The sequence below is a fragment of the Canis aureus genome, chromosome 2, assembly GCF_053574225.1.
Source record: "Canis aureus isolate CA01 chromosome 2, VMU_Caureus_v.1.0, whole genome shotgun sequence".
Lineage (NCBI taxonomy): Eukaryota > Metazoa > Chordata > Mammalia > Carnivora > Canidae > Canis > Canis aureus.
In genome coordinates this window covers 80689669-80713580 of record NC_135612.1, presented here as the reverse complement: position 1 = coordinate 80713580, position 23912 = coordinate 80689669, and the positions used below count along the sequence as shown (strand labels likewise).

Sequence of the window (23912 nt, the reverse complement as noted above, 5' to 3'; positions counted from 1 at the left end):
CATATCTTCTGATGTATCTCTACCATAAGTTGTTACAGAACGTGGGAGGTGAGTGGGTGCGTTCTTAATGACTATCATCTGTAGTTCCATACGTTCCAGAATAATATGCAAAGAAAGGGACAGATCTTCTTGTGAGCAATGAAATATTTACCAAATAGCAACCTTAGCTATGATAACCCCTAACTGACCCAGGGGGAATGAGAAAAATATCTCACTTGTGCATTTTTCTTTCCTTTGGTCAACCTTTCCTCTTTTACAATTCCATAAAACAACAGTAAAGTAATGGAGAATATCATCTATATCGATGCAGACCTTGACTAAGTAAAAATTGTTTGTTAAAATTGAGTTTTTGCTTAAAATATGACACAAGAGATAGGCTCTGATTTACCTACTGAGCATACCAGATGAAATTTGATTTACTTGATTAGTTGACTTGCCAAAATAACTGGCTACAGCAGTTATTGTTTCTTTGTAGGTTGTTTTGGAAACCGATATTTCTGAATGTTTTAATTACTTTACTAAATTGCTGATTCATTTATGTATCATATGGGCTAAGTGTTCCTGAAATGTGTTGAGTTTATTCATTCCACAAAGAAATAGTAATAATTCCTAGACACACAGAAGTCATATCATCAAGTAAGATAGAAGGATTAAAAAACAACAACAGCAACAATAGCTTTAGGTAAACAGCAACATTGAGAAGAGATAGGGATCGCCCCATACATGAACAGCCTCCTCCACTATCAACATACCCTACCAGAGTCGTGCATTTGCAAGAACAAATAAACCTACAATGACACATCCCTCGGAGTCCTAAGTTAACTTTAGGAGTCACTCTTGGTGTTGTATATTCAGCAGGTTTTAGCAAATGTATAAAGATATGTGTTTACCATTATAGTATCATACAGAATAGTTTCACTGCCCTAAAAAAATCCTCTATGCCCTGCCTATCCATCCTTCCCTCCTCACTAACCCCTTGAAACCATTCATCTTTTTAGTGTCTCTATAGTTTTGCATTTTCTAAAGTGTCATTGCCTTTCCCAGAATGTCATGTAATTTGAATCATATAGTATGTAGCTTTTTCAGATGGGTTTCTTTCACTTAGTCATTTGTATTTAAGATCCCATGTCTTTTTATAGCTTGATAGTCCATTTCTTTTTAGTACTGAATAATATTCCATTGTCTGCACATACTACAGTTTATCCATTACTTACCAAAGGATATCTTGGTTCTTTCCAAGTTTTGACAATTATGAATAAAGCTGCTATAACTATGCATGTTTGGGTTTTTGTGTAGACACACGTTTTCAGTGCATTTGGGTAAATATCAAGGAGTGTGACCACTGAATTGTATCGTAAGACTATGTTTAGTTTTGTAGGAAGCTGCCAAATGGTCTCCCAAGATGGCTGAACCACTTTGTATTTAGACCAGCAAAGAATGATTGCCCAGGATTTGGTGTTGTCAATGTTTCAGATTTTTGCCATTCTAAGATGTGTGGTTTTGTTTTTAATTGCACAGTCTTGCAAAGCTATCAAAAATTTAAAAATAGGCTCTCAATATTTGGGAGCGTGGTGGAATATATGACATTTCTCAAGATAAATTGATGATGGAAACATTTTTCTGTGGGATAGCTTATAAAATAAATGTTCCTGGGCAAATGCTGATAATGTGTCTCTGGTGTCTACCATAATGCCTGGCACATAGTAGCGGTGTGTGGATATTTGCTGAATAATTGAATACTTTGAGATTGAAGCTCATAGGGATGTCTGGGTTGGCTGAAGTTTGAATGTGTTTGGATATAGTGGGATAATCTTGGGCCTACTTACTGAAAAAGAAGCCAGCACTCATATGCAAGAAGTCCCAAGGCTTAATCTGAAGCTATTATATGAATGTTCTATCTTAATAAAATAGGTTAATTAAATGGTTAATTCTAGCATTAAAATAGAAATAGACTAATGAGACCAATTAATTGATTTTTATGTGAGTCCATATATTTGGCCAATATCTTATCATAATGCAGTATTCTTTGGCAGCCAGTAGTTGCTGATGGCAGTTTTCTTTGTCAGAACTGTTATCAAACTGTGCTATTAAAAGAGATTTATTTAGTTAGATTTGGGTGGATCTGTAACAAATAAGCAGGCAGTCTAAGCTGTTGTCTAACATACAGGAATTTGGAGAGACTTTTCTTTATCCTCTTGGCTTAAGCCATGGTTTATCATATTTTGAATATGGTCTGAGCCAGCCTGTCCAAATGCATCTCATACAATTACATATTGGAGCTAGCATTTTATTTTGAAAAGGATGTTTATATAACTTTGTATTGGCTTCATATATTCATTTAATATAGGATTTTTGTGGACTTAAACACTTTTCCTCAGTTCTTATTCCAAGTAGTAAATTTATGTTGTTCTATTTTACAAAAGAAGCTAAATTCTAGAGCAGGTTTCAATGTTATTTTAACACTAAAAGGTATAAAATAGAGTGGTGTTTAAGAATTTAAATACTAATATATCTTTTAAGCCAAATTTGTTTGAGGATTCAATTTTATGTTTTTAATTTAGATATAGTTTAAAAAAATATTCTTTATGGCAATGAGTATCTTATGAGTATTTCTCCTATCAGTGTCCAAAGTTCTGAAATGACTTAGCCTTTTTTTCTTTTTCTTTCTTTTTTTTATAAATTTTTATTTATTATTTATGATAGTCACAGAGAGAGAGAGAGGCAGAGACATAGGCAGAGGGAGAAGCAGGCTCCATGCACTGGGAGCCCGACGTGGGATTCGATCCCGGGTCTCCAGGATCGCGCCCTGGGCCAAAGGCAGGCGCCAAACTGCTGCGCCACCCAGGGATCCCTTTTTCTCTTTTTCGAAGGGGGTTGTCGAAGTAGTTATTTCCACTTTGAAAAGTTTTATAAATACGCCAAGCATGATAAAAAGTAATCCAATTTTTGAAAGTTTACAATTGCTGCTGGAATGTAAATTTCCATAGATGCAATTATAATTCTTACAATTCTTATCATAGTAATACATATTAGGATGTTTTTAAAATATTTTTGATCAGGGGAAAAATTCCCATTATGTATATGGAGGCCCTAAAATATCTTAGAATTCTTAGACATACAATATGTAGTGGACACAAGTTAAAGTTTAAAAAATGCTCCTGCTAATAAAACTTAGTAAAAGTGATTTGTAAGTTACTGTTATAGAACACTTGATCTGTTTTCTCAAGGGGCAATGCTATGAATGGTTGGATTGAACTAGTCCCATAGGCGTATACAAGCCATAATAAATTAAAACATTGCCAGGAGGAACCTGCCTAGGAGATAAGGCCAAAGAGGCAGAGATTAGACAACTGGTGGGGAGCTTCATGTGCCATGATCAAATTTGAAAAATGTGCTGGAAAAAAGTAGGAAGCACTAAAGATTGTCAGAACTTAACTAGTTTGAGTTAGGTTTTAAAAATATGCCTATAAAGAATGGGTTGCATATATGTAAGGCTGACATAGGGATGGAAAATTAGAAATCTATTATAAAATTCCAGAAATTCCATGAGACCCTGAACTCTAACATAATTCAAGGCACAGACAATGCTGAGCAAGTCCCTGAATGTTTAATGGGGAAAAAAAAAAAAAAAAAAAAAAAAAGCTATAAGCTATCAATGAGGAAGAGGAGAAGAGTGAATAACCAAAGAAGTTGGACTTTAGGGAGCAAAGACTGGAAAATGGATCCAGGAAGGAAAAATAGGTAGCACTTTCCTATCAAGTAGATTAAAGAAGGAGGTTAGAGAGTAGAGACACCAAACTAGAAAGTTCTCCCATTAAGAGACCAAATCAGGGACACCTGGGTAGCTCAGAAGTTGAGCATCTGTCTTTGGCTCAGGGTGTGCTGCTTCTCCCTCGGCCTATATCTCTGCTTCCCTCTCTGTGTCTCTCATGAATAAATAAATGAAATTTTTTTTTTAAAGGATCAAATCAATTCTTACACAAATGTTAAGTTTTTCGCCAATTTTGATATTCATACATCTGCTATCTCTATGATTATAAGCCAGATACAGTTTACAAGGGTTGTCTGTACAAATTCTGTATCACTAAGGAGCATTCAAAGTAATTCAGGTATTCGTTAATTTAATATCCAAAATCTCATATAATTACAGAAAAAAAAATCTAGTTCTATTGTGGAAGTTCTTCTGGCTCTTGCTATATAACCTTACTTAATTATTTAATTGTACGTTTTTCATATGTAAATACTTATCCATGAAGTTAGTGAAATCAGCAAGATGACTTTGAGTGTCTCAGAAATATAGTTCCATGCCAAAATTAGGACCCATTGCTGAAACATGATGCTATTAAGACAACCACATGGTTGTTTTGAATTATCTCATATTTCGGTGAAAAAATACATATATAGTTTATTAATGCTCATTTTTGGATTTTTCCAGTTAACTTTTATTTATCTGGGCTAATGTATAGGAGATAAGTGGGAAGATGACATATCTAGTGATTTACATACTGAATTACTTAACTGATGTAGTCATGAGTCCATTCAAGACTATGTGTATAATACAGTTTCTGATACACAGACTTAACTGAACATTAAAAGACTCATGGCCCTTGATAATACACTCATAGATGAATAGACTGTGTACTTTCATTGGCAACTGTTCATACACAGGCTCAGCTGAAGTTAGTTTACATTCTCAAATGTCAGGCTAACTGGAAGTTCATCTTTACTGAATCCACAGCATATCTAAGTAGGGTTTGTATAGAATATAATCTGGTTCTGGTGCCTAGTAACAATATAAAATCCAACAACAAGAATTAAAATAGCAACATAGACAATTAGTTATTTGTGGGATACCACTAAATCTTTTTTATACTATTTCATTTTTTTCTTCTTGGCATTCCTAAATTAGGTTCATCTTAGAGCCTTTTTCCTCATTTTGTTTAGTACTTTTGTTAATGATCTTTACAACACTGTATTATTTTTTGAGGCAAAGATGGTATATGACATATCAGTTTCAAGTGTACAACATATATTTATGTTGTACATAAATATGTAAAATATATATATATATATAATTTATTTTGAGGTAAAATTGGTACATGGCATTATATTAGTTTCAGGGGTGCAACATAGATTTCAATATTTGTATATACTACAAAGTGATCACCACAATAAGTATAGTTACTATCTATCATCAGACAATTGACTTCCTTCAGAACCTATTTTATACGCTCCCAACTACTTTTGCCTGATAATCATCAAACTATTCTCTGTATCTATGAGTTTTGTTTTGTTTCTTAAATTCTACATATGAGTGAAATCATATGGTATTTGTCTTTGTTTTATTTAATTTAATATAATACCTGTAAGTTTCATCTGTGGTTTGCAAATGGCAAGATTTTATTCTTTTTTTTATGGCTGATTGATATTCCATTGTATATATATTACCATAGACTCTTTATCCATTCATAGACACTTAGTTTGTTACATTATCTTGAATGTTGTAAATAATGCTGCAATGAACATATAGGTGTATATATCTTTTCAAATTACTGTTTTTATTTGTTTCAGATAAATATCCAGGAGTGGAATAGCTGGATCATATGGTACTTATATTTTTAATTTTTGAGGAAGCTCCATAGTGTGTGGTTTGGGTATTCACTCCTTAGTGGGTATATAATTTGCAAAAAAAAATTTCCGATTCAATAGATTGTCATCTGATTTTGCTGATGGTTTTTCTTGCTGTGCAGAAGTATTTTAGTTTGATGTAGTCCCATTTGTTTATTTTGCTTTTGTTGTTCTTGCTTTTGGAATCAGATCCAAACTGAATGCCAAGATGATGTCGAAAGCTCACCACCTATGTTTTCTTCTATTTACAGGTTCAGGGTCTTACATTAAAATCTTTTATCCAGGGATCCCTGGGTGGTGCAGCAGTTTAGTGCCTGCCTTTGGCCCAGGGCGCGATCCTGGAGACCCGGGATCGAATCCCACGTCAGGTTCCTGGTGCATGGAGCCTGCTTCTCTCTCTGCCTGTGTCTCTGCCTCTCTCTCTCTCTCTCTCTCTGTGTGATTATCATAAATAAATAAAAAATTAAAAAAAATCTTTTATCCATTTTGAGTTAATTTTTGCATATGGTATAAGATAGTGGATCAAGCTTCATTCTTATGCATGTGGCTGTCAAATTTTCCTAAAACCATTTATTAAAGAGATTGTCCATTGCCATGGTATTTTCTTAGCTCCTTTGTCATTAATTAATTGACCTTATACATGTGGGTTTATTTCTGGTCTCTCTCTTCTATCAATCTATGTGTCTGTTTTCATGTTAATACCACACTGTTCTGATTACTGTAGTTTTGTTGTATATGAAATCAGGGAATATGATACCTTTAGCTTTGTTCTTTTGTTCTGAAGTTTGCTTTGACTCTTTGGGGTCTTTTGTGGTTCCATACAAATTTTAGAATTATTTGTTGTGGTTCTGTGAAAAATGAATTGGAATTTTGTTAGGGGTTACATTGAATCTGTAGATACTTTGAGTTGTAGGGATATTTTAACAATCTTAATTCTTCCAATCCATTAGTATGAAATAGCTTTCCGTTTTTTTTTTGTGACTTCTTCAGTTTCTTTGATCATTATCTTAGAGTTTTCAGTGTATAGATCTTTTACCTCCTTGGTTAAATTTATTCCTAGTTATTTTTGTATGCAGTTGTAAATGGGATTGTTTTTTAAATTTCTCTGATAGTTTCTTATCAGTGTATAGAAATGCAACAGATTTCTGTATAACAATTTGGTATCCTGCAAATTTACTGAATTCATTTAGAAACTTTAACAGGTTGTGTGTGTGTGTATGTGAAGTCCTTAGAGTTTTCTGCATATAGTATCACGTCATTTCCAAATAATGATGATTTTACTTCATTTTTACCAATTTGGATGTTTTTTCTTTCTTTTTCTTGCCAAATTACTCTGGCTAGGACTTCCAATATGTTTAATAAAAGTGGGCTAGTGAGTATTCTTGTATTATTCTTGATTGTAGAGGAAGAGCTTTCAGCTGTTGAGAATGATGTTAGCAGTGGAATTGTCATATACAGCCTCTATTATGTTGAGACATGTTTCCTCTATACACTCTTTGTCGAGAGTGTTTATCATAAATGGATGTTAAATGTTGCCAAAAGCTTTTTCTGCATCTATTGAGATGATCGTGATTTTCATCTTTCATTTTGTTAATATGATGTAAGATGTTGACTGATTTGTGGATGTTGAATCATCTTTGCATACCTGAAGTAAATTCCACTTGATCACAGTATATGATCCTTGTAATATATTGTGGAATTTGGTTTGCAAATATTTTGTTCAAGGTTTTTGCAGCTATGTTCATCAAGGATGTTGGCCTATAATTTGTGTGTGTGTGTGTGTGTGTGTGTGTGTTTATGTGATGTCCTTGTCTGATTTTAGTATCAGGGTAATGCTGGCTTGTAAAATGAATTTGGAAACATTCTCATCTTTTCAATTATTTGGAAGAATTTGAGAAAAATGGGTATTAAATCTTTGAATATTTGATAGAATTCACTGGTAAAGCTGTCTACGTTCTGGACTTCTGTTTGCTGGGAGGTTTTTTTTTTTTTTATATATATAATTGATTCAATTTCCTTACTAGGAATCAGTCTATTCAAATATTCTATTTCTTTATGATTCATCTTGGAAGATTGTATGTTTCTGTGTATTATGCATTTCTTCAAAGTTGTCCAATTGTTTGATGCATAATTGTTCACAGTAGTCCCCATATGATTATTGTTATTCTGTGGTATTAGTTGTAACTTCTCTTTTCTTTCTGATTTTATTTTTTTAAACAATTATTTTTTCTTTTTTAAAAAAGTTTTTTTTTTTTTTTTTTTTTTTTTTTAAGTAATCTCTGCAGCCAACATGGGGCTGGAACTCATGACTCCAATATCAAGAGTTATATGGACTTCTGACTGAGCCAGCCAGGCTGATTTTATTTTGTTTAAGGCTGATTTTATTTTGTTTAAGTCTTTTTTTTCCCCCCATGACAGTGGGAGTCTAGCTACAGGTGTGTCAGCTTTGCTTATTTTATTTTATTTTTATTTTATTTTATTTTTATTTTATTTTATTATTTTATTTTATTTTATTTATTTTTTAAGAATCAGCTCTTAGTTTTATTGATCTTTTCTATTTTTTTTATTCTCTATTGCATTTATTTCCACTCTGATCTTTATTATCAGCTTCCTTTGGGCTTTGTTCTTCTTTTTCTAGGTATTTTAGGTATTAAGTTAGATTCTTTATATGAGACTTTTTTGTTTGTTTCTTAGGGTAGAACTGTATTATCATGAACTTCCCTATTAGAACTGCTTTTGCTATATCTCATAGATTGTGGATTGTTATATTTTCATTTTCATTTATCTCATGGTATTTTTCATATTTCTCCTTTAATTTCTTCACTGACCAATTGGTTGTTTAATAGCATGTTGTTTATTACTATGTTGTTTAGCCTCTAGATATTTGAGATTTTCTTTTTTTTTCCTTGCTATTGATTTCTAACTTCATAAAATTATGTTCAGAGATGATGCTTGATGTAAGTTTAATCTTTTTCAATGTATTAAGACCTGTTTTGTGGCCTAACATATGATCCATCCTTAAGAATGTTCCATGTGCATTTGAGAAGAATGTGTACTCTGCTGCTTTTGGATGGAATGTTCTATTTCTGTCTCTGTTTCTGTCTCTCTGTCTCTCTCTGTCTCTCTGTCTCTGTCTCTCTCTATATATATATACACCTGTGTGTGTGTGTGTGTGTGTGTGTGTATTAAGTCCATTTGGTCTTATTTATGTATATATTAAGTTTCTTCCTCTCTCTCTATTTATGTATATATTAAGTTTCTTTCTCTCTCTCTCTCTCTATATATATAGTTCATTTGGTCTAATAAGTTGTTTAAGGCCAATATTTCCATCTGGATGATGTATCCATTGATGTAAGTGGGATATTAAAGTCCTCTACTATTATTGTGTTGGAGTCAATTTTTCCCTTTAGTCCTGTTAATACTTGCTTTATATATTTAGGTATTCCTATGTTGGGTACATAAAATGTTTTCAAATGTTATATGCCCTCTTATTGGATTGAGAATATAATTATGTAATACTCTTCTTTATCTTTCATTACAGTCTTTGTTTTAAAGTCCATTTTGTAAAATAAATAAATAAATAAATAAATAAATAAATAAATAAATAAGTCTGTTTTGTCAGATATAAGCACAGCTGCTTTAGCTTTCTTTTCATTTCTACTTGCGTGGATTATCTTTTTCCATCCCTTCGCCTTTGTCTATATACGTCCTTAATTCTGAAGTGAGTTTCTTGAAGGTCACATATAGATGTCTTGTCTTTTTAAAAATTTTTAAACATTCATGTTATGTCTTTTTTAAAAAATATTTTATTTATTTATTCATGAGAGACACACAAAGACTGGCAGAGACATAGGCAGAGGGAAAAGCAGGCTCCCTGCTGGGAGCCTGATGTGGGCCTCAATCACAGGACCCCAGGATCACAACTGCACCAAAGGCAGATGCTCAACCACTAAGCCACCCAGGCGTCCCTATGTCTTTTGATTGAATAGCTATAGATACAGCTTCAGTCTAAAGGCAGTCCACTACCAGAATTCCTTCTTCTTCAGAAGTCAATCTGTGTTCTCTTAAGGTCTTCAATGAGTCCCACCTATATTATGGGAGGAGGATCTACTTCACTCAAAGTATGCCGTATTAAATGTTAATTTCAATCAAGACCACCTTCAAAAAAACATCGAGTTAAACTTGTCAAATTACTTTTGTATATAGTAAACTCTTAGCTCAATGACAGATGCTAAATCTTACTAATTTTGGTTTCTGGCATTAGAATAATAAAACAAAGGCTGAGAAAATTATATGCATAAATAACTAAAATATTGATTAAGTAATTAAAATAGTTGGATAGCATTGCTCAGCAATATATCTCCATTTTTATTTTAAGCTATTGTTTATATAATGCTAAAATAAATGTCATGTAAAACTGGGCTGACTGAATTATTCACTTCTCAGACAGTTGAGTTGGAAATGCTTAGAAAACCACCTCAGGTTCCTGATACTCATTGGCTCTGAAAGGACCGTGGGGTACTGCTATTGGAGTGTCTTGTATACTCTGATGGAACATACTATCATACTCAGGGCACATTAACTGTGACATCCGACTGTGCAAGATACAGATATGGAGGCCTATTCATTAACAGCCTGGAAATACCTGAAGTTCCTCTGACAGTCAGATCCAGAGACTTCATGAGTGACAGGAATTTTGCACACACACTTTTTACAACCATGACCAAAAAAAGACAGTCTTTATTTTTTAAGGAAAAAAAAAAATGAAAACTCTCCCTGTCAGAGTCAAATAGGGATTGTGTTTCCAAAACACTAATTATAACTGAATAGTTAGCTGGAATTTGCTGAAGGCACTGGTCTGACTCATTTATCTACCATCTACTTTAGGCTGCTGGAGTGAACGTCAACCTCTCAATTGGCTAAACTTTGCATCCCCAGAAAGGCTTACAAGGGCTTTCAGCTCATGTATGTGAGAGAACATTGATGATTTTAAAAGATAATGTCACTAATAAAATAACCCTCTTACTTGTGTTGAGCACCTTGGCAGACTGTTTTTCAGAACAAAAGTGGACTCTTACTGTGTTCAGTCCATCATATTGTGAACTGTGAAATCCACATTGCTTCAGGGAATGTTTTACTAACAATTCTCTTGATTCCATTGGGTGACCCAATTACACATCTTGACTTTCTGCTCTCAGGTAGATATTATTTTGGATTTTTAAATTATCACTTACTTGGAGAATGCTTCAGGAAACCTCCTCCCCCCACCAAAAAAAAAGTTTTATAAAATCTGTAATGTGCTTACAAATCAATGTTCTAAACACTTGGCTCCAAGTACTCCAAAGGTAAGATTTAACAGTTTAAATTTTATCAATCATGTAGGATCACTTTGTTTTGGTTTGGTTTTGATTTTAGGTATTATGAATGATCTAGTGTTTTTTTTTTTTTAATATTCATCAGGGTCTATTCCCTATCAATTTAATTTTTTGGATTTCTTAATGATAAATCCAAATTTATTGTGCTCCAATTTAAATCTGGTCCTCAGGTCCACAGTAAAAACAAGAAAACATAGTTTAGCACTCTTAAGTACTACTTTAAAGAGTTGTATATCACTGCTAAGTCATTCCTTAATGATTAACATTTGTAGGCTAGAACTTCCTCTAGTTTTTTTTATAAGGCCAATTTGTTTAAACTATTGGCTTTCAAAACATGGTAAATATACCCAAGGTGTTCAAACAAGATTATCTGCACAACTTCAACCAACACTGTTTAAACTTTTTGCATATATATAGAGGTACACCATAAGTGGTCATTTCATTTAAACAAGGAATTCACTGGGAAAAACGTAAAAAAAGAAAGAAAGATTTGCTCAACAGATTGTCTCAATTCCTGGGCCCCTTAGTCATTCTTTTGTCTACTCATTTAGTGTAGATCAGAACATAATAAAAGTTTAGAGAAGAGTTTGAAGTTATAGGGGACTCTATAGATGTCATTCACCAAACCTGGGGGACACATAAGGAGATTTGTGAATCAGGGAGACTGTGAGATAGGGAAAGATTAAGAAAATTACTTAGGTGTGGGTGTCCAGGTCATGAGAGATAATCACAGATTTGGAGATTCTAGAAGTTACTAAAATATTAGGATAAATGGCATGCTTGGATTGATCTTGATGGATCCCAAAGTATACTACAGTGAGAGGCTGCAAGTCTGAGGGAGTAGGTTTGTAAACATTGGCAGAAATATAAAAATCTCATGACCTCTTTCTTCTCTCCTGGTAATGATGCTTCTAATTCACAGTACTCAGAACTTTGCCACTTCTTACTTTCTAACTTCTGTCTGCATAGGAGACTTGGAGGACTTCCTGTAGGTTCTGATTCTCTGGAGAACACCAGTTAGAATATATGGTTCCTGAATATTTGAAAACTATGACTCTATTCATAAACTTTGTATACAATGTCACACCACTATAGACTTAGGCTAACAATAAAATTGAATTCATAGGCAATGGCTCTAGAGTTTAGATTGAATGAGTGGAGGAGAAACAGAAATTGAAATAATTATAAAATAGAAGGTTATACGGAAAACAGAAAAACAGAAGAAGAGCTAGAGACCTGAAAGTTAAATGGAAGAGAGAAAAAAAGAGCAAGAGGAACGGGGAAGGGAAAAAAAAGAGATGCCTTGAACTTATTTTAGGCATTGAGGATCAGTTTAGAACCATGTGTCAAAACCTGTGGAAGTGTATCTAAAGCACCATAGAACTTGAATCAGGGACAGACTCCTGAGATTCAAAAAACCTGATATTCTGAACTAAATGTAGAAGACATTTTAATAAGAATTATATGACCCTCATAAAGCTCATCAAGAAATACTCCTGTATGGATAGAGGAAACATTAAAGAAATCCAAAGTGGTCATATTCCACATTTTAATGTGGCTTATCTAAACTTTCTATATTGATAAATGACTACTTGTATACAGATGGAAGTTTGAATAATAAGACTATATAATATAGATTTTCTTCTCCTTCTTTAGTATATTGGCACTAAAAAAATCAACTTCTTTGAAAAAAACTTTTTAAAAGAAGCATAAAAAATTGCAGAAATCACCAAGTGCTGAATGACCAACTTGTCTTTAGTATTGTCTCTTTTAAAAATAGCAACAATTATTCAAATCTGTAAATAATTGTTACTTTGTACATTTTTTAAAATTCAGCTTTATTGAAAAAATATAAAATATTTAGAGTACACATTGTAGTGATTGTATTGTATACCTTGGGAAAGAGGATTCCTTTGGTCCAGTTAATTAATACAGCCCTCACTTTTTTGCATGTGAGAACATTTAAATTCTATCCTCTTAGCACATTTCAGCTATGCAATACACTGTTATCAAGGATGTCACCATGTCTTACATTAGATCTCCAGAACTTATTTATCTTCTAAACCTTTGAACAATATCTCCTTAATTCCTCCACCCCAATCCCTGATAACCATCATTTTACTCCCTATTTGCATGAATTTGACATTTCAAGATTTCACATGTAAGTGATGCCATACTTTGTCTTTCTCTGTCTGGTTTATATCAGTTAACATAGCCCTCAAGGTCCATACATGCCATAAATTGTAGAATTTCTGTCTCATGACTGAATATATTTCATGTTGTCTTTTAATATCATATATATATATATACATATATATGTATACAACATCTTTTAAACAGATCTTTTTATTATTTAATTTTTATTTCAATTGCAGTGTAGTTAACATACAGTGTGAGTTTAAGGTGTACAATATAGTGATTCAATAATTCCATATGTTATTCAGTGCTCATCAAGATAAGTGTGCTCTTAATCCCCTTCACTTATTTGACTCATTCTTGCACCCACTTCACCTCTGGTAACCCTCAGTTTGTTATCTATAGTTAAAAGTCTGTTTTTTGGTTTCTCTCTCTCTCTTTTCCTTTGTTCATTTGTTTTGTTTCTTAAAGTACAACTATAAGTGAAATCATATGCTATTTGTCTTTGACTGGCTTATTTTGTTTAGCACTATATTCTTTATTTTTTTTTAAGATTTTATTTATTTACTCATGAGAGACACAGACAGAGAGAGGCAGAGACATAGGCAGAGGGAGAAGCAGGCTCCATTCAGGGAGCCCCTGGTACTCCAGGATCATGCCCTGAGCCAAAGGCAGATGCTCAATCTCTGAGCCACACAGGCGTTCCAGCCCTATACTCTTTAGATCCATCCATGTCATTGCAAATGGCAAGATTTCATTTGTTATAGCTGAATAATATTCCATTGTATACATATATCACATCTGTATCCTTTCATCTATCAATGGACACTTGGGCTGCTTCCATAATTTGGCTATTGTAAATAATGTGACAATAAACATAGGTGTGTGTATAGCCTTTTAAATTAATGTTTTCAGGGACCCCTGGGTGGCGCAGCGGTTTGGCGCCTGCCTTTGGCCCAGGGTGCGATCCTGGAGACCCGGGATCGAATCCCACATCAGGCTCCTGGTGCATGGAGCTTGCTTCTCCCTCTGCCTATGTCTCTGCCTCTATCTCTCTCTCTATGACTATCATAAATAAATTTAAAAAAATAAAAAAAAATAAGTTAATTAATATTTTCATATTCTTTGGATAAATACCCAGTAAGGCAATTACTGAATCACAGTGTATTTCTATTTTTAATTTTTAGGGAACCTCCATACAGCCTTCCATAGTGGCTGTACCAGTTTACATTCCTATCAACAGTGCAAGTGGGTTCCCTTTCCTCCACATCTTTGCCCAAATTTACACTTTCTTGCGTTTTTTATTTTAGCCATTTTGGCAGGTGTGAGGTGATATCACATTGTGGTTTTGATTTGTATTTCCCTGACGATTAGTGATGTCGAGCATCTTTTCATGTATCTGCTGGTCATCTGGATGTCTTCTTTGGAGAAATGTCTGTTTATGTCTTCTGCCCATTTTTATTTTATTATTTTTTAAAGATGTATTTATTTATTTGAGAGACAGAGAGCATGTACAAGCAGGGGGAGGATGAGCATGGGGCCCAACACGGGGTTGGATCTCATAACCTTGAGATAATTACCTGAGCTAAAATCAAGAATGGGATGCTTAAGCAAGTAAGCCACCTAGGTGCCCCTTTAGCCCATTTTTAATTATAGTATTTGCTTTTTGGGAGTTGAATTATATCAGTTCTTTACATATTTTGGATATAAACCCTTTATTGGAGATGTTACTTGCAAATATATCTTCCATTCGGTAGGTCGTCTTTTAGTTTTGTTGAATGTTTCTTTCTCTGTGCAAAAGTTTTTTATTTTATAGAAGGCCCAATAGTTTATTTTTGTTTTTGTTTCCCTTGTCAGGAGGCATATCTAGTAAGAAGTTGCTATGGCTGAGGTCAAGGAGGTTACCACCTATGTTCTCCTCTAGTATTTTAATGGTTTCAGGTCTCATATTTAGGTCTTTAAACCATTTTGAATTTATTTTTGTGTATGGTCTAAGAAAATGGTCCAGTTTTATTCTTCTGTGTGTTGCCATCCTGTTTCCCAGCACCATTTGTTGAAGAGACTGTCTTTTCCTCATTGCACACTCTTGCCTCCTTTGTCAAAGATTAATTGTTGGTTTATTTCTGAGCTTTGTAGTATGGTCCACAGATCTACATATGTTATATACTACTTCTGTATCCATTTATTGATGGACTTGTTATTTTCACTTAAGAAGTAAAATTAAGCAAGGCATTTGCTATTTATTTTGTTGCTATAATTGACTTTAAATTTGGAATGTGATTTTATTCAATTTACTACTATGCTGATTGATATCCCAAAGTATATCCATAACCTACAGTAATATTCATGTAGTTATCATTATGAATAGTGGTTGCTGATGTATGTTCATCAAAATTTTCTTAAGAATATGAATCTCTATTATTTGGTCTGATATTTTTAAGAAAATACCACTACAAGGGAAAGAGGGAATAGAAAGGAAAGGAAAAACAAAATCAAATAGCCAGGCATTGCAGGGAATAAGTAAAACGTAAATTGAATGAACATGAGAAGAATTTTTTCCCAGCTGATGTTTTCTAAAAATGCAATACATACATAGACCCCGCAAAGAACACAAATATAGCTTAAAGCTATTAAGAGATGAAATACTACATGAATATTGGTATTATTGCCAAATACAGTACCTTCAAATTCTTTGACTAATTTATGTGTTGACAAGTTATCTCTTCTAAATATATAAAATCACTTACTGCAACCATCAACATAAGAAATTTCCTATAGTTTATAAAAAGTTAAAACATTGGCTTAAAGGAAAATTGGGCAAAGATTCTAAAATAAAATTGTTGTAAATCTTCATTAAGGAAAAATATCACTTAGCATTGGGCTTTATATATAATCATTCAAAATATATATGTTCAATTGAATTAAATTGGATTGAGTTGAAGAAAACCACTTCTATTTTGCTACCTTTCATTTGGGTTCTATTGTAAAAACTCCTGCTATCAGACCTTCTTTTAACTACCCGATAATTCTTTTTCTTCTTCTATGTTTTAGAATTAAAAGAAAAAAATTAGATACAGATTGTTAGCTGAATTTCATCTATTTATTCTTCTTTCTCCATTACATTTTCAACAAAATAACAGTAAGTCCTTGAAGAGCTTTTTTGTTTGGGAAACTATCTCAGGTGTTGATTTCAGGTATTTTTGAAAAGCTTTCTCTTAATTATTTATTTATTTATTTATTTATTTATTTATTTATCTATTCATTTTACTATTTTGATTTGTTTATGTAATAGTTAATAAACAGGTTGGATAACTATTCTTGTTAAGACTGTATAATCAGGTTTAAATATGTAATTTTATAGCATGATTCTGGCTCCCCCAAAAAAACAAGACTCAGAATTACTTTTTTTTTTTTTTTGACAAAGCAATTCTGTTTAAAGTATCAACATATACATAAAATTACACAAAATAAAAGTGCACAACTCTGAATTATCATTTTAAAAACCCACATTTCATTTTTAAAATAGATATTCAATTCACCAAGCACCAGTTATTAAAAAGATTTTGCTTTGCAATGTCACCTCTGTTAGCAATCAAATGCATTTATACATGGATTTTCTCTTTTTTCTTTTCCATTTAATTTGGCCTATTTGTTTATCATTGTGTCAGTGCTACTGTCAGACTTTTTAACAAGTTCTTTCTCTTCATTCTTTCTCCAAAATGTCTAGATATTCTTGGTCATTTGTAATTTCATGTAAAACTTTATACCAGCTGATTAATTTTTTTCAGCTGATGATTTCTAAATATATTTGTGTAGTAACTTTGGTAGAGGCTGGCTGACCTTTGATAAATTTGAGAGATAATTGACATATTTTCATTATTCACTCTTCCAATCCCTAAGCAACTGTGTTTTCTTATTTAATTTTTTGTGTGTGTGTTTTCTTATTTTATGTGGGTTTTTTATCTCATACCAAAATTTTATTGTAATTTTCCACAGTTTTATATATCTCTGTTACATATATTTCTACATGTTAGATGATTTTATGCCATCATAAGCATTATCTATTTTTAAACAATTGTTGGCTGGTATATATAAATAATTTTAATATTTCATTTTGATTTTGTATCTAGAAAACTTACTGAACTCATTTTTAAATTTTAAAATATTAGTAGTTCCATTTGAATTTTCTAAATAAAAAATATTTTACCTGCTCATAGAGAGATTAATTCTTCTTTCCCATTCTTATAACTTTTTTTTTTCTTTTCCTTGTCTTTTTTTACTGGCTAGACTCTCTTGTAGAGTGTTATAGAAATCTCAGAAAGATTTTTCAATATTTTATAATTAAGTAAGTTGTTGACAATAGTATTTATTTTTTGTTTATAGTCGCCATCAGAATAAGGATGTTACCCTTTCTCCTCCTACATTGGAATATTAATAATAGTGTTATACTATTAAATGATAAATAATGATAATAACTGTTTTATTTTTATTAATGTAAATTGAATTTTATCAAAATAATTGGCTTCATGCATAGCTACATGGAAACTAGCTGTGGTCCAATGCTTAATGCAATCAATACTGGTTGTTCACAAGGTAAAAATCATTGTCTGATCATAGTGAAGTGCTTCCCAATCATGAGTGATATTTTGAAGAATCTTGACACTACCTTATCACATTCTACACTACAACACAAGGCTTTGACTTATCAACCCAAAGGAGTGTTTTGTTATGTCCATTAACCATGTACATTCATCTTAAAGAAGATGATGCTACATATTATTATGTCATATTCCTATAGTCTTCTGGTCAAATCGAGTGAACTATCAGAGGTGCTATTGTTCCTCTCACTATAAATTCCCCTCTAATAATGCTGCTCTCATGGTCTGGGTGTGTACTGTTTGCATCATTTACTCCTGTTTAGTAGACATCCTTTAAAAAGTTTCTGAATTTAATATGCCACTAATTTCTTCAGTATGTTTATATTCATGGATGAAATTTGTATAATTTATATTTCTAATATTTGTCTCTTTTTTGTAGCAAGATTATACTAACCTAAAACAAAACAAAAACTTGTTAGGAGATAAGTTAGCTTGTTACATAGGATAGATGGTCTATGCATGGGGACTTAATTTTCTTGTGGACTCTGGTTTAGAAAGGCTATCTTAAATTTTTATTTGATATTAGTTTATTTACACCAGATTTTTTTTTGAGAGGAGTGGTTGCTTTTGATATATTTTTTCCATCCTTTTACTTGCAATCTTTCTTTGTGTCTATATATCTAAGGGTGTCTCTAGTGACAAGTTTTCTATTTTTAAAATAGAAACTTTTTAAAAAGAATTTTTTAATTCTATTTTTTAAAATAAAAGAAATTTCATTTTTTAAAATGCAGTATTTTATATTCATTTTTGAAGAATACTTTATATATAGAATTCTATGCTTGCCATTTTCTTTCAGAAGGTACAAACTCTTTGTTTTCATTTTTTTTTTGAGAATTCAGTTGGTTTAATTTTTTCCTTTTAAAATGTCTTTTTTATTTAGCCGTTTTAAAAATATTTTTATCTTTTTAAAAATCAGTTTTATATTTTATGCTCAGTTGTGCCTTTTGTTATTGTTTTCTTATATATTTGTTTTATTGTGATTGGTATTGTTTTCTTAACATGTGCTTATATACCCTTGTCAATGTTGGAATATTTACTATATCTTTAAATATTGCTTCTGCCCCAAGCTTCCTCTCCTTTTATTCTAAGATTTCAATTGCAAGTACGCTAGAACTTCTCATTCTATTCTTATTCTCTCCTTTGTTTTTCTGTTTTTTTTCTTTTGTTTTGTTTTTATTCCACACTATACTATATGTATTTTCTTCTGAAATATGTTTCAGTTTACTGATTCTCTCTTCAGGTGTATATGATCTGTTTTGAAATCCAATCTTTAAGTACCTAATTCCAAAATTTCCACTCTTTTAATATCGAATTTTTCTGCTGAAATTTTCCAACATGCATTTTATTTCATTGAAGATATTAAGTATGTTTGGTTAAAAATCAATTTTAAATAACCCTAATTTCTGACACCTGGTGGATCTGTTCCAATTGTCTTTTGGGCCTCTGGGTTTTTAATAAGAGTATTACCTTGTTGCATGCCTGGTTCTGTTTTTAATTGGAGTCTGGAAATATCTATCTATCTATCTATCATCTATCTATCTATCAATCATCTACCTAGATAATTTATTTTAGTTGACACAGAATGCTACATTAGTCTCAGGTGTACAACATATGATTCAGCTTCTCATTTCTATAAATACAGAGAACAAACTGATGGTTGCCAGAGGGAAGAGGGCTGGAGATAGGGGCAAAATAAGGGAAGGAGAGTAGGAGATACAGGCTGCCAGTTCAGGAATGAATAAGTCACAGGAATAAAATGACAACATAGGAAATATAGGTCAGTGATATTGTATGGTTGCAGTGTTGTATGGTTGTAGATGCTAGTTGAGAGGATAGCATAACATATGAAAACTACGTGAAGAAAAACGTACGGATAATGTGCTGACTAGCATAGTGTTATGTTCTTCAAAGAGGATTTACAATTTGATCTTCCAGATGGGTTGAAGTCCCTGGGAAATCCAATTCAATCTTAGTCACTGAGATGACTTGAAGATGGGCTTCTTTGAGCAGGAGAGCTGGCCTATGGCTTGTCCACCTTTACTGCTATGGCAATCCCCCTTAGAATTTGTTCCAGCTTGTGGGAAGGTTATCAGCCCCATCGTGTCCTGGGCATTTGCAGGGTTTTATTCTCCTAATCCTACAAGAATAGCAACAACTCTGTGCACTTTCTCTCCTCTTCTCCTAGATTGGCAGAGAGCCCTGGGAGAATTATTAAGTTGCCTCAAATGTGAAGCTCATGCTTTTGGTATTTCTCCTCAGTTTTTGGTCCCATAATTCTTTACCAACTTCGTTCTCTTATACTGTAAGTCAGTCCCCTTTCTTATGTTTATGCTTTTGTAGCTGTTGCCAACTAGAGAATTGGTTTGACTTATTGTTCTGCACTTACTGAAACTGACAATCCTAAAAACGATGTTCACCTTTTGCACATAGATTTATATAACATCTTAGTATTTTCAGGTTTATGTTAATGAAAAAATTTGCTTAGAGTGCAATTAAATAAAGTTAAAAATTGTTAACAATTTAATAAAATTCTTAGATAATTAAACAGATTCATAAGTAATAATAATAATAATAATAATAATAATAATTCTTTTGCAATTACTTGTGCCAAGCAGTTGTAAATTTTTTATTAGAAATAAATTCTTTAATATTCTTACCTAACATGTTAGTTATAGTCTGTGATTCTCACTTTACTGAGGAAAACTGTAGCCCAGAAAAGTAGAACTAGCATTTTAATTCAGTATTTTGGTTCCCCAGTCATCACACTTTGAGGTATACTCACAGTTTCTGAAAACGATTGACATAACATGAATACACAGACACACATGTTGCACACACACAACACACAAACTGCTGTTTTTAAACTCTAGTAGAGAGGCAGACTATCTAGCAATTGTATAGGACTCCTTTGATAAGACCCGAAGGGGTGCGTGAGACACCCCACAATGTGCCACACTGGCACAAAGTTTATTTCAACCTAAAGGTAATTAAAACTCAGCAGATGCAGGGAAACCTCTCTGCCTCCCCCACAACTGCCTAAATTTACGTTGGAAAGTAGAACCTGAAACAGGAATAGAGTTCTAGAGATCACCCCCCATTTACCAAAGGAATACATCTATATAATAGGACAGCCTTGTTTTTTCCAAACATTTCCTTTCACCAAGCTAACTGAGCTTCTCCTCTCTGTATCCTCAGACTCTGCCCTCTCCTTAGCATATATAAACTTCATGTGGCCTCATTGTCTTTAGAATCTCAGCTCTATGTGGACTCCTTGTATGTATGCCTATTAAATTTGATTTTCTTCTATCAATCTGTCTCATGTCAATTTGATCCTCAGTCCAGCTAGAAGGACCGTGGGGCAGAGGAAGCTCTTTCTTCCTGCCAGATCAAAATCAGTTCCTCTAAATTATTCACTGTTGGGGAGGGTTAGCTGAACTAGTAGTCACCAACTTCTATCTCCCCTCAAGTGATATTTTCTCGAGGTTCATTCACATGGGACACATCTATCATTATCCTCTCCTGGCCCCTGGGTTATACAAATCTCCCTTGAAAATATCACGATGTCTGTCTATATGTGAAAAGAAAAAAAAAAAGCCATTTTTCTTTTTCCTTCATAGTGGATCAGAGGCAAGCTCAGGATTTTCAAAAGGAATTTTTCTAAATATATAGTGAGAATAAAAAGGGACAAACAATGTAGAAAAGGAATCAAAAACTACACAGGCTTAGATAAAAACAGGTTTCTGCTCCTATAGTGTTTACCATAGTTTATTGGGCCAAAAGCCCATGTTCTAGTCCCCAGGAATGTTACACTCCAGCCTCAAATTGCTGGAGCCACTTTGTAGGCAATTTACCTGGCTTCAGGTCCTTCTGCCTCCCTGGTTTTCCCCATAGGGTGAGAGCTGTCTTTCTGCAGGGAGCTGGTCAATTGCCCAATTTGTCCTTTCTATAATAACTGCAAAGAGAAAACATTCCAAACCTGCTGCTGACCTAGGATGCTCCCACTCGGGTCTAGTTTTACTGTGATTGACAGCCCAAAGCCTTCATGAAGAGAGCCACGCAGCATATACAGCAGTAAGAGACTTATTCTCTCACCATGTTGGGGTGAGTGGGGGATGGGGATGGAATATAAGCAGGCAGTGGACTCTGAATCTAAATATCATCTTCCTGGCTACAGGAGAGCCAAAGTTTCCAATTCACTAGGAATAAGTGGGTCCTGGGGAACTAATATACCAAATTAATTTCATGAGAAAGTAATGTATAAGCCTTAGTGACAATTGTATAATTTTAGCAGAGAAAAATAACTGTGTGATCAAAATGATCACATGCTACCACACTGTTCTCATCAACATGTTCAAAAAGTGACAGTTTTTTTCACCATGTCCTTTTCAGGATATACATGGTTTGAAGCTTCTGACTTTCATGTATGGACAAAATCAATATACTCTTAATATTCCAAGACAGTGTGTGTGTGTGTGTGTGTGTGTGTGTTTTATTCAGGAAAACATATACCTCTTTTTTTTTTTTTTTTAATTAGCAGTGTCTTAGAAAGAAAGTCCATGGATTCCACTATTACAAATCTATTCCAGGCTGCTGCCTGGTATAAAAGAATAGAGAAATTTGTCAACTGTCCAACTAATTATCTCAGTGTATGACAGCCAAACCAAATAATCCCCGTCCCCAGTGAACATTCTGAACTGAATTGTCTAGATAACTCCCATGCAGATTCAATAAAAATTTTGAGGATATAAACATTTCTCTATTTGTTTCATTAATTCATTAATGCATCTACCTCCAAATTGTTCATCCTGGGCTTTCAGAATAACGGTCACAATAAAAAATCGTAAGAGCTAGCGTTTATTGACTGCGTAATATGAGCCAGGCAGTGTGATAAGTGCTTTCTGTGCATTCTCATTTAATTTTACAACAGGCCTATGAGGTAGGCGCTAGCATACCTGGCATCGAATGGAGCAGACCATTCCCAAATATCTCTTTAACTTTATCTGTGTAAACAGCTTTGCACATATATTACGCAAATAAAATTTCCAATGCACGATATGTGGGTTCTTTGCGACTCAGTGTTTTTCCTTTCTCTCAAAAGCAAATGAATTTCCTTTTAGTCATCTTTTTGGCATTTTTCTGATTCTCATATCCTATGCTTTACTCTGATTGCTATCTTGAGTACAATGCCTGTCCCTGATGTTGAACGATGCTGAGAATCATGAATTTATATGTGATATTCAGAATGTTGCATAAAATGTTATTCTCTTATATTTCATGGAAATTGCTATTTCTGTTAACATTTAAGAAATGAAACAAGTTATGTATAATAATGTCTTGTTGTGATGGATTCCGCACACCTGGAGAGATAAAGGAGTGAGGCATATAGAATGTGTGGCATGCAAATGGTTACTTTTTAAGTGGTATCAAGTGTTGGATAGGAATGAACCATTGAGGAATACAGTTTCCCTACAAGTTAAAAGACACCTAGGCACAGAGAATCCTAATTTATTAAAATTAATGAGTAACAGATGGCTGTTAAATGCCCAAACAAGTTGTTAATAGAATACTTTAAAAATGATGCAGTGGTGGTTGCATGCCATTGTAGCCTGTTGGAAAATTATTATCTATAAGATGTTCTTTATTTTAATGGAAAATCCTACAGCATTAAACAATGTTTCGAGTGCTGGGCCTGGATGGAAATCCTGATTTTAATGATTATTGGCTTTGTGACCTTGGGAAAGGTATTCACTCTTTCTAATTGCAGAAGATAATAATGCATCTCTCCTCTGCCTAACATCCTTAATCTGTTTCAGGGAAACAGGGTTTACTGCTAGTGTCATCATGGAAAACATTGTTTCTTCTTCCTCAGGCATTCTATTGCTGGATCTCTCTAGAAAAATTCATCCTAAAAGTAAAGTGTTTTTACAGAAGCAATTAAAAAAGTAAATTATATTACAGGAACAAGATACCTTAGTTTTCACCTTGGTAGGGGAAGCAGAGGAAATATAACTGGCTAGACCCCAGGACCTGGCCTTTACTCTCCACCCACTTGTACTCACTGTCTTTTGTCTTGGGCTTTTCCTTAAGCTCTTCTTTCCAGCTTATCTCTTAACTC

At 33.3% G+C, this 23912-nt stretch overlaps 1 long non-coding RNA gene across 5 annotated transcripts in view; it reads left to right on the top strand.

Moving 5' to 3' along the window:
- Positions 1 to 23912, top strand: part of LOC144302640 (uncharacterized) — a 98712-nt gene that overhangs the window by 5884 nt on the left and 68916 nt on the right. The window contains exon 1 of one of the 5 annotated variants that reach the window (XR_013369600.1): positions 19984 to 20099. The exons of the other annotated variants lie outside the window; for them this stretch is intronic. This is a non-coding gene — a long non-coding RNA (uncharacterized LOC144302640). Of the gene's footprint in view, positions 1 to 19983; positions 20100 to 23912 lie in introns of those variants that run through there. 5 annotated transcript variants of the gene reach the window in all.